The sequence below is a fragment of the Gorilla gorilla genome, chromosome 17, assembly GCF_029281585.2.
Source record: "Gorilla gorilla gorilla isolate KB3781 chromosome 17, NHGRI_mGorGor1-v2.1_pri, whole genome shotgun sequence".
In the NCBI taxonomy this organism is placed as follows: domain Eukaryota; kingdom Metazoa; phylum Chordata; class Mammalia; order Primates; family Hominidae; genus Gorilla; species Gorilla gorilla.
The window spans coordinates 1,134,806-1,147,793 of record NC_073241.2 but is presented as its reverse complement, the minus strand read 5'-3'; positions in this window follow the sequence as shown (position 1 = coordinate 1,147,793).

Genomic DNA, 12,988 nt, shown 5'->3' with positions numbered 1-12,988 from the left:
TGTATACTGTACATATAATATCAAATTTCAAAAAATATATATTATATACTGTTCATAAAATATGAAAGTACACCAGAAATATATTATATACTGTACATAAAATATCAAATTTCACCAAATATATATTGTATACTGTACATAAGATATGAAAGTACCCCAAAAATATGTTATCTACTGTACATAAAATATGAAAGTACACCAAATTTATATTATATACTCTACATAAAATACCAAACTACAGCAAATATATTTTATGTACTGTAAATAAAATATGAAAGTACACCAAATGCATATTATATACTGTATACAAAATAACAAATTTAACCAAATATATAATATATATTGTACATAAATTATGAAAGTACACCAAATATATATATCATACTGTACATAAAATATCAAATTTCACCAAATATATCTGGTATACTGTATATAAAATATCAAATTTCACCAAATGTATATTATATACTATACATAAAATATGAAAATACGGCAAATACATATTATATACTGTACATAAAATATCAAATTTCACCAAATATATATTATATACTGTCCATAAAATATCAAATTTCATGAAATATATATTAAATATTGTACATATAATATCAAATTTCAAAAAATATATATTACATACTGTACATAAAAGATGAAAGTACACCAAATATATATTATATGCTGTACATAAAATATCAAATTTCACCAAATATATATTATATACTGTCCATAAAATATCAAATTTCACCAAATATATTTGATATACTGTATATAAAATATCAAATTTCACCAAATGTATACTATATACTATACATAAAATATGAAAATACAGCAAATACATATTATATACTGTACATAAAATATCAAATTTCACCAAATATATATTATATACTGTCCATAAAATATCAAATTTCACCAAATATATATTATATACTGTACATATAATATCAAATTTCAAAAAATATATATTATATACTGTTCATAAAATATGAAAGTACACCAGAAATATATTATATACTGTACATAAAATATCAAATTTCACCAAATATATATTGTATACTGTACATAAGATATGAAAGTACCCCAAAAATATGTTATCTACTGTACATAAAATATGAAAGTACACCAAATTTATATTATATACTCTACATAAAATACCAAACTACAGCAAATATATATTATGTACTGTAGATAAAATATGAAAGTACACCAAATGCATATTATATACTGTACACAAAATAACAAATTTAACCAAATATATAATATATATTGTACATAAATTATGAAAGTACACCAAATATATATATCATACTGTACATAAAATATCAAATTTCACCAAATATATTTGATATACTGTATATAAAATATCAAATTTCACCAAATGTATATTATATACTATACATAAAATATGAAAACACAGCAAATACATATTATATACTGTACATAAAATATCAAATTTCACCAAATATATATTATATACTGTCCATAAAATATCAAATTTCACCAAATATATATTATATACTGTACATAGAATATCAAATTTCAAAAAATATATATTATATACTGTACATAAAATATGAAAGTACACCAAAAATATACTATATACTGTACATAAAATATCAAATTTCACCAAATATATATTACATACTGTACATAAAATATCAAATTTCACCAAATATATATTGTATACTGTACTTAAAATATGAAAGTACCCCAAAAATATGTTATCTACTGTACATAAAATATGAAAGTACACCAAATTTATATTATATACTCTACATAAAATATCAAAGTACAGCAAATATATATTATATACTGTAAATAAAATATGAAAGTACACCAAATGCATATTATATACTGTACACAAAATATCAAATTTAACCAAATATATAATATATATTGTACATAAATTATGAAAGTACACCAAATACATATCATACTGTACATAAAATATCAAATTTCACCAAATATATTTGATATACTGTATATAAAATATCAAATTTCACCAAATGTATATTATATACTATACATAAAATATGAAAATACAGCAAATACATATTATATACTGTACATAAAATATCAAATTTCACCAAATATATATTATATACTGTCCATAAAATATCAAATTCCACGAAATAGATATTATATACTGTACATAAAATATCAAATTTCAAAAAATAAATATTACATACTGTACATAAAAGATGAAAGAACACCAAATATATATTATATGCTGTACATAAAATATCAAATTTCACCAAATATATATTATATACTGTCCATAAAATATCAAATTTCACCAAATATATATTATATACTGTACATATAATATCAAATTTCACCAAATATATATTGTATACTGTACATAAGATATGAAAGTACCCCAAAAATATGTTATCTACTGTACATAAAATATGAAAGTACACCAAATTTATATTATATACTCTACATGAAATATCGAACTACAGCAAATATATATTATATACTGTAAATAACATATGAAAGTACACCAAATGCATATTATATACTGTACACAAAATATCAAATTTAACCAAATATATAATATATATTGTACATAAATTATGAAAGTACACCAAATATATATATCATACTGTCCATAAAATATCAAATTTCACCAAATATATTTGATATACTGTATATAAAATATCAAATTTCACCAAATGTATATTATATACTATACATAAAATATGAAAATACAGCAAATACGTATTATATGCTGTACATAAAATATCAAATTTCACCAAATATATATTATATCCTGTCCATAAAATATCAAATTTCACGAAATATATATTATATACTGTACATATAATATCAAATTTCAAAAAATATATATTACATACTGTACATAAAAGATGAAAGTACACCAAATATATATTATATGCTGTACATAAAATATCAAATTTCACCAAATATATATTATATACTGTCCATAAAATATCAAATTTCACCAAATATATATTGTATACTGTACTTAAAATATGAAAGTACCCCAAAAATATGTTATCTACTGTACATAAAATATGAAAGTACACCAAATTTATATTATATACTCTACATAAAATATCAAAGTACAGCAAATATATATTATATACTGTAAATAAAATATGAAAGTACACCAAATGCATATTATATACTGCACAAAAAATATCAAATTTAACCAAATATATAATATATATTGTACATAAATTATGAAAGTACACCAAATATATATATCATACTGTACATAAAATATCAAATTTCACCCAATATATTTGATATACTGTATATAAAATATCAAATTTCACCAAATGTGTATTATATACTATACATAAAATATGAAAATACAGCAAATACATATTATATACTGTACATAAAATATCAAATTTCACCAAATATATATTATATACTGTCCATAAAATATCAAATTCCACGAAATATATATTATATACTGTACATAAAATATCAAATTTCAAAAAATAAATATTACATACTGTACATAAAAGATGAAAGTACACCAAATATATATTATATGCTGTACATAAAATATCAAATTTCACCAAATATATATTATATACTGTCCATAAAATATCAAATTTCACCACATATATATTATATACTGTACATATAATATCAAATTTCACCAAATATATATTGTATACTGTACATAAGATATTAAAGTACCCCAAAAATATGTTATCTACTGTACATAAAATCTGAAAGTACACCAAATTTATATTATATACTCTACATAAAATATCAAATTACAGCAAATATATATTATATACTGTAAATAAAATATGAAAGTACACCAAATGCATATTATATACTGTACACAAAATATCAAATTTAACCAAATATATAATATATATTGTACATAAATTATGAAAGTACACGAAATACATATATCATACTGTACATAAAATATCAAATTTCACCAAATATATTTGATATACTGTATACAAAATATCAAATTTCACCAAATGTATATTATATACTGTCCATAAAATATCAAATTTCACCAAATATATATTATATACTGTACATATAATATCAAATTTCACCAAATATATATTGTATACTGTACATAAGATATGAAAGTACCCCAAAAATATGTTATCTACTGTACATAAAATATGAACGTACACCAAATTTATATTATATACTCTACATAAAATATCAAACTACAGCAAATATATATTATATACTGTAAATAAAATATGAAAGTACACCAAATGCATATTATATACTGTACACAAAATATCAAATTTAACCAAATATATAATATATATTGTACATGAATTGTGAAAGTACACCAAATATATATATCATACTGTCCATAAAATATCAAATTTCACCAAATATATTTGATATACTGTATATAAAATATCAAATTTCACCAAATGTATATTATATACTATACATAAAATATGAAAATACAGCAAATACATATTATATACTGTACATAAAATATCAAATTTCACCAAATATATATTATATACTGTCCATAAAATATCAAATTTCACCAAATATATATTATATACTGTACATATAATATCAAATTTCAAAAAATATATATTATATACTGTACATAAAATATGAAAGTACACCAAAAATATATTATATACTGTCCATAAAATATCAAATTTCACCAAATATATATTATATACTGTACATAAAATATCAAATTTCACCAAATATATATTGTATACTGTACTTAAAATATGAAAGTACCCCAAAAATATGTTATCTACTGTACATAAAATATGAAAGTACACCAAATTTATATTATATACTCTACATAAAATATCAAAGTACAGCAAATATATATTATATACTGTAAATAAAATATGAAAGTACACAAAATGCATATTATATACTGTACACAAAATATCAAATTTAACCAAATATATAATATATATTGTACATAAATTATGAAAGTTCACCAAATATATATATCATACTGTACATAAAATATCAAATTTCACCCAATATATTTGATATACTGTATATAAAATATCAAATTTCACCAAAAGTGTATTAAATACTATACATAAAATATGAAAATACAGCAAATACATATTATATACTGTACATAAAATATCAAATTTCACCAAATATATATTATATACTGTCCATAAAATATCAAATTCCACGAAATATATATTATATACTGTACATAAAATATCAAATTTCAAAAAATAAATATTACATACTGTACATAAAAGATGAAAGTACACCAAATATATATTATATGCTGTACATAAAATATCAAATTTCAGCAAATATATATTATATACTGTCCATAAAATATCAAATTTCTCCAAATATATATTATATACTGTACATATAATATCAAATTTCACCAAATATATATTGTATACTGTACATAAGATATTAAAGTACCCCAAAAATATGTTATCTACTGTACATAAAATCTGAAAGTACACCAAATTTATATTATATACTCTACATAAAATATCAAATTACAGCAAATATATATTATATACTGTAAATAAAATATGAAAGTACACCAAATGCATATTATATACTGTACACAAAATATCAAATTTAACCAAATATATAATATATATTGTACATAAATTATGAAAGTACACCAAATACATATATCATACTGTACATAAAATATGAAATTTCACCAAATATATTTGATATACTGTATACAAAATATCAAATTTCACCAAATGTATATTATATACTGTCCATAAAATATCAAATTTCACCAAATATATATTATATACTGTACATATAATTTCAAATTTAACCAAATATATATTGTATACTGTACATAAGATATGAAAGTACCCCAAAAATATGTTATCTACTGTACATAAAATATGAAAGTACACCAAATTTATATTATATACTCTACATAAAATATCAAACTACAGCAAATATATATTAAATACTGTAAATAAAATATGAAAGTACACCAAATGCATATTATATACTGTACACAAAATATCAAATTTAACCAAATATATAATATATATTGTACATAAATTGTGAAAGTACACCAAATATATATATCATACTGTCCATAAAATATCAAATTTCACCAAATATATTTGATATACTGTATATAAAATATCAAATTTCACCAAATGTATATTATATACTATACATAAAATATGAAAATACAGCAAATACATATTATATACTGTACATAAAATATCAAATTTCACCAAATATATATTATATACTGTCCATAAAATATCAAATTTCACCAAATATATATTATATACTGTACATATAATATCAAATTTCAAAAAATATATATTATATACTGTACATAAAATATGAAAGTACACCAAAAATATATTATATACTGTACATAAAATATCAAATTTCACCAAATATATATTATATACTGTACATAAAATATCAAATTTCACCAAATATATATTGTATACTGTACTTAAAATATGAAAGTACCCCAAAAATATGTTATCTACTGTACATAAAACATGAAAGTACACCAAATTTATATTATATACTCTACATAAAATATCAAAGTACAGCAAATATATATTATATACTGTAAATAAAATATGAAAGTACACCAAATGCATATTATATACTGTACACAAAATATCAAATTTAACCAAATATATAATATATATTGTACATAAATTATGAAAGTACACCAAATATATATATAATACTGTACATAAAATATCAAATTTCACCAAATATATTTGATATACTGTATATAAAATATCAAATTTCACCAAATGTATATTATATACTATACATAAAATATGAAAACACAGCAAATACATATTATATACTGTACATAAAATATCAAATTTCACCAAATATATATTATATACTGTCCATAAAATATCAAATTCCACGAAATATATATTATATACTGTACATAAAATATCAAATTTCAAAAAATAAATATTACATACTGTACATAAAAGATGGAAGTACACCAAATATATATTATATGCTGTACATAAAATATCAAATTTCACCAAATATATATTATATACTGTCCATAAAATATCAAATTTCACCAAATATATATTATATACTGTACATATAATATCAAATTTAACCAAATATATATTACATACTGTACATAAGATATGAAAGTACCCCAAAAATATGTTATCTACTGTACATAAAATATGAAAGTACACCAAATTTATATTATATACTCTACTTAAAATATCAAACTACAGCAAATATATATTATATACTGTAAATAAAATATGAAAGTACACCAAATGCATATTATATACTGTACACAAAATATCAAATTTAACCAAATATATAATATATATTGTACATAAATTGTGAAAGTACACCAAATATATATATCGTACTGTCCATAAAATATCAAATTTCACCAAATATATTTGATATACTGTATATAAAATATCAAATTTCACCAAATGTATATTATATACTATACATAAAATATGAAAATACAACAAATACATATTATATACTGTACATAAAATATCAAATTTCACCAAATATATATTATATACTGTCCATAAAATATCAAATTTCACCAAATATATATTATATACTGTACATATAATATCAAATTTCAAAAAATATATATTATATACTGTACATAAAATATGAAAGTACACTAAAAATATATTATATACTGTACATAAAATATCAAATTTCACCAAATATATATTATATACTGTACATAAAATATCAAATTTCACCAAATATATATTGTATACTGTACTTAAAATATGAAAGTACCCCAAAAATATGTTATCTACTGTACATAAAACATGAAAGTACACCAAATTTATATTATATACTCTACATAAAATATCAAAGTACAGCAAATATATATTATATACTGTAAATAAAATATGAAAGTACACCAAATGCATATTATATACTGTACACAAAATATCAAATTTAACCAAATATATAATATATATTGTACATAAATTATGAAAGTTCACCAAATATATATATCATACTGTACATAAAATATCAAATTTCACCCAATATATTTGATATACTGTATATAAAATATCAAATTTCACCAAAAGTGTATTAAATACTATACATAAAATATGAAAATACAGCAAATACATATTATATACTGTACATAAAATATCAAATTTCACCAAATATATATTATATACTGTCCATAAAATATCAAATTCCACGAAATATATATTATATACTGTACATAAAATATCAAATTTCAAATAATAAATATTACATACTGTACATAAAAGATGAAAGAACACCAAATATATATTATATGCTGTACATAAAATATCAAATTTCACCAAATATATATTATATACTGTCCATAAAATATCAAATTTCACCAAATATATATTGTATACTGTACATAAAATATGAAAGTACCCCAAAAATATGTTATCTACTGTACATAAAATATGAAAGTACACCAAATTTATATTATATACTCTACATAAAATATCAAAGTACAGCAAATATATATTATATACTGTAAATAAAATATGAAAGTACACCAAATGCATATTATATACTGTACACAAAATATCAAATTTAACCAAATATATAATATATATTGTACATAAATTATGAAAGTTCACCAAATATATATATCATACTGTACATAAAATATCAAATTTCACCCAATATAATTGATATACTGTATATAAAATATCAAATTTCACCAAACGTGTATTAAATACTATACATAAAATATGAAAATACAGCAAATACATATTATATACTGTACATAAAATATCAAATTTCACCAAATATATATTATATACTGTCCATAAAATATCAAATTCCACGAAATATATATTATATACTGTACATAAAATATCAAATTTCAAAAAATAAATATTACATACTGTACATAAAAGATGAAAGTACACCAAAAATATATTATATACTGTACATAAAATATCAAATTTCACCAAATATATATTATATACTGTCCATAAAATATCAAATTTCTCCAAATATATATTATATACTGTACATATATTATCAAATTTCACCAAATATATATTGTATACTGTACATAAGATATTAAAGTACCCCAAAAATATGTTATCTACTGTACATAAAATCTGAAAGTACACCAAATTTATATTATATACTCTACATAAAATATCAAATTACAGCAAATATATATTATATACTGTAAATAAAATATGAAAGTACACCAAATGCATATTATATACTGTACACAAAATATCAAATTTAACCAAATATATAATATATATTGTACATAAATTATGAAAGTACACCAAATACATATATCATACTGTACATAAAATATCAAATTTCACCAAATATATTTGATATACTGTATACAAAATATCAAATTTCACCAAATGTATATTACATACTGTCCATAAAATATCAAATTTCACCAAATATATATTATATACTGTACATATAATATCAAATTTCACCAAATATATATTGTATACTGTACATAAGATATGAAAGTACCCCAAAAATATGTTATCTACTGTACATAAAATATGAAAGTACACCAAATTTATATTATATACTCTACATAAAATATCAAACTACAGCAAATATATATTATATACTGTAAATAAAATATGAAAGTACACCAAATGCATATTATATACTGTACACAAAATATCAAATTTAACCAAATATATAATATATATTGTACATAAATTGTGAAAGTACACCAAATATATATATCATACTGTCCATAAAATATCAAATTTCACCAAATATATTTGATATACTGTATATAAAATATCAAATTTCACCAAATGTATATTATATACTATACATAAAATATGAAAATACAGCAAATACATATTATATACTGTACATAAAATATCAAATTTCACCAAATATATATTATATACTGTCCATAAAATATCAAATTTCACCAAATATATATTATATACTGTACATATAATATCAAATTTCAAAAAATATATATTATATACTGTACATAAAATATGAAAGTACACTAAAAATATATTATATACTGTACATAAAATATCAAATTTCACCAAATATATATTATATACTGTACATAAAATATCAAATTTCACCAAATATATATTGTATACTGTACTTAAAATATGAAAGTACCCCAAAAATATGTTATCTACTGTACATAAAACATGAAAGTACACCAAATTTATATTATATACTCTACATAAAATATCAAAGTACAGCAAATATATATTATATACTGTAAATAAAATATGAAAGTACACCAAATGCATATTATATACTGTACACAAAATATCAAATTTAACCAAATATATAATATATATTGTACATAAATTATGAAAGTACACCAAATATATATATAATACTGTACATAAAATATCAAATTACACCAAATATATTTGATATACTGTATATAAAATATCAAATTTCACCAAGTGTATATTACATACTATACATAAAATATGAAAACACAGCAAATACATATTATATACTGTACATAAAATATCAAATTTCACCAAATATATATTATATACTGTCCATAAAATATCAAATTCCACGAAATATATATTATATACTGTACATAAAATATAAAATTTCAAAAAATAAATATTACATACTGTACATAAAAGATGGAAGTACACCAAATATATATTATATGCTGTACATAAAATATCAAATTTCACCAAGTATATATTATATACTGTCCATAAAATATCAAATGTCACCAAATATATATTATATACTGTACATATAATATCAAATTTAACCAAATATATATTACATACTGTACATAAGATATGAAAGTACCCCAAAAATATGTTATCTACTGTACATAAAATATGAAAGTACACCAAATTTATATTATATACTCTACTTAAAATATCAAACTACAGCAAATATATATTATATACTGTAAATAAAATATGAAAGTACACCAAATGCATATTATATACTGTACACAAAATATCAAATTTAACCAAATATATAATATATATTGTACATAAATTGTGAAAGTACACCAAATATATATATCATACTGTCCATAAAATATCAAATTTCACCAAATATATTTGATATACTGTATATAAAATATCAAATTTCACCAAATGTATATTATATACTATACATAAAATATGAAAATACAACAAATACATATTATATACTGTACATAAAATATCAAATTTCACCAAATATATATTATATACTGTCCATAAAATATCAAATTTCACCAAATATATATTATATACTGTACATATAATATCAAATTTCAAAAAATATAAATTATATACTGTACATAAAATATGAAAGTACACCAAAAATATATTATATACTGTACATAAAATATCAAATTTCACCAAATATATATTATATACTGTACATAAAATATCAAATTTCACCAAATATATATTGTATACTGTACTTAAAATATGAAAGTACCCCAAAAATATGTTATCTACTGTACATAAAACATGAAAGTACACCAAATTTATATTATATACTCTACATAAAATATCAAAGTACAGCAAATATATATTATATACTGTACATAAAATATGAAAGTACACCAAATGCATATTATATACTGTACACAAAATATCAAATTTAACCAAATATATAATATATATTGTACATAAATTATGAAAGTACACCAAATATATATATCATACTGTACATAAAATATCAAATTTCACCAAATATATTTGATATACTGTATATAAAATATCAAATTTCACCAAATGTATATTATATACTATACATAAAATATGAAAATACAGCAAATACATATTATATACTGTACATAAAATATCAAATTTCACCAAATATATATTATATACTGTCCATAAAATATCAAATTTCACCAAATATATATTATATACTGTACATATAATATGAAATTTAACCAAATATATATTACATACTGTACATAAGATATGAAAGTACCCCAAAAATATGTTATCTACTGTACATAAAATATGAAAGTACACCAAATTTATATTATATACTCTACATAAAATATCAAACTACAGCAAATATATATTATATACTGTAAATAAAATATGAAAGTACACCAAATGCATATTATATACTGTACACAAAATATCAAATTTAACCAAATATATAATATATATTGTACATAAATTGTGAAAGTACACCAAATATATATATCATACTGGCCGTAAAATATAAAATTTCACCAAATATATTTGATATACTGTATATAAAATATCAAATTTCACCAAATGTATATTATATACTATACATAAAATATGAAAATACAGCAAATACATATTATATACTGTACATAAAATATCAAATTTCACCAAATATATATTATATACTGTCCATAATATATCAAATTTCACCAAATATATATTATATACTGTACATATAATATCAAATTTCAAAAAATATATATTATATACTGTACATAAAAGATGAAAGTACACCAAAAATATATTATGTTCTGTACATAAAATATCAAATTTCACCAAATATATTTTATATACTGTACATAAAATATCAAATTTCACCAAATATATATTGTATACTGTACATAAAATATGAAAGTACCCCAAAAATATGTTATATACTGTACATAAAATATCAAATTTCACCAAATATATATTAAATACTGTACATAAAATATCAAATTTCACCAAATATATTTGATTTACTGTATATAAAATATCAAATTTTACCAAATGTATATTATATACTATACATAAAATATGAAAACACAGCAAATACATATTATATACTGTACATAAAATATCAAATTTCACCAAATATATATTATATACTGTCCATAAAATATCAAATTTCACCAAATATATATTGTATACTGTACTTAAAATATGAAAGTACCCCAAAAATATGTTATCTACTGTACATAAAACATGAAAGTACACCAAATTTATATTATATACTCTACATAAAATATCAAAGTACAGCAAATATATATTATATACTGTAAATAAAATATGAAAGTACACCAAATGCATATTATATACTGTAC